This window comes from Nanorana parkeri, unplaced genomic scaffold, assembly GCF_000935625.1.
Source record: "Nanorana parkeri isolate BGI_ZX_2015 unplaced genomic scaffold, ASM93562v1 scaffold516, whole genome shotgun sequence".
NCBI lineage: Eukaryota > Metazoa > Chordata > Amphibia > Anura > Dicroglossidae > Nanorana > Nanorana parkeri.
In genome coordinates, this window is record NW_017306784.1 from 1,024,842 (window position 1) to 1,026,328 (window position 1,487).

Consider the following 1,487-nt stretch of genomic DNA (forward strand, 5'->3'; position numbering starts at 1 on the left):
ACTGGAGTGTATAAATACATAGATGTATTGTAAACTTGGAAGGTTGGTTACTTGAAGGTCATTGCAAACGGAAAGTGAGCACCCTTTGCACATGGAGGAAAAGAAGTTTGAAGTATATGTAAAGCCAGAACTTTCTTCAGTTATGGATAGTGTATTCGTTTGGCCACTGGGGAGATTTCTCTTCACTTCCTGTCCTGGAGACGCAACAGGAGATGAGAGAAATTCTCCCCAAGGTGGGGGGAAATTCCTGTCTAAGACCATTGTCAGTGGGACATTTACCTTTTTGGACTTCCAATCACTTTGTACCTTGGTGACAATGACCTCAACAGAAACAAACTTTAGCCTCTGCATATGGAAAGGGCTCTTTACAGTAAGAGCTATGAAATGCAGAACATTTTTTCTTTTCTTCAAAAGGGCTGCATTTGTTTCTTAATGTGCAGAATATAAAGGGCTAGTAATAATATAACACTGTAAAATGTTGATCCAGAAAGTATCAGATTGCCTTTGTGGAAAGGATTTTTCCCAGTCAGAGCACATTGCATTATGCTTTATAAGGGTTTTTGTCTTTCTCTGGGTCAAGTACAGGTTTAGAGTTTTGGGGATGCAAGGTTTTTTTTGGTGTCATTTAAATAAACTTGATGGGAATTGAAATTAAGTAACATATGCATGCACCTGATGATAAACAGCTTTTTTTTAACTCCAACGTATTCCTTCACCCTGTCAATAATGTGCAATAATAGTGCAAGGGAATCGGTCTATGTGTTACATAATTCAACACTTTATAGGCATTAAATCTGACCCACCTAACTATTCCAAAATTGCAGAATAAGGTTGCATGACCTGCTAAGGACTAGGACGGTGTGTACACAGCTTACTAATTAAGACATTTTCAAATGGCAGTGCACTGAAAAATCAGTTGCCTATCCAGTGTACATATAGCAGCAAGGTATTTTATAAATAGATTTGTCATATTTTTCACTACTGCACCACTGTGTACATTTTAGGCTATACCTCAGTTTACATCATGCTCCTCATATAAAACTCGATTATATTCCTTCAAAACGCAGATGCCCATCAATCATCCATTAAACCACAGTCAGAATCATTTGTTAGATGTCAGAGTCAATAGTTGTCGTCAGATCTCAGAGCTGCTGGGCGCTGCTCTGTGTCACAGGAGACCGAGCAGTGTGGGGGAGGAGAGAGCTGTGAGCGGTCGGCGTCTCTCCTCCCGCACCGTTCAGCCTGTTGTGAGACTAGGAGAGAGGCGGTGTGAGACAGCTGTCTCCGCCCCCACACCTCTCTCCTGCTCTGTCACAGGAGGCCGAGCTCTCCTTCCGCACCACCCCGCTCAGCCTCCTGTGACAGATCAGAGCGGTGTGGGGGCGGAGACAGCTGTCAAGGCAGCATAGAATGACAGGTGTCAGTCAATAGTCAGCGTCGGGTGTCTGGGTCAATAGTTACCGTCAGAGCCAACAGGTGTCAAGACG

At 43.2% G+C, this 1,487-nt stretch overlaps 1 long non-coding RNA gene across 1 annotated transcript in view; it reads right to left on the reverse strand.

The window, feature by feature from the left end:
- Positions 1–849: 849 nt before the first annotated feature.
- Positions 850–1,487, reverse strand: part of LOC108790959 — a 17,744-nt gene continuing 17,106 nt past the window's right edge. Inside the window, exon 3 of the long non-coding RNA XR_001941473.1 lies at positions 850–1,151. This is a non-coding gene — a long non-coding RNA (uncharacterized LOC108790959). The remainder of the gene's footprint in view (positions 1,152–1,487) is intronic.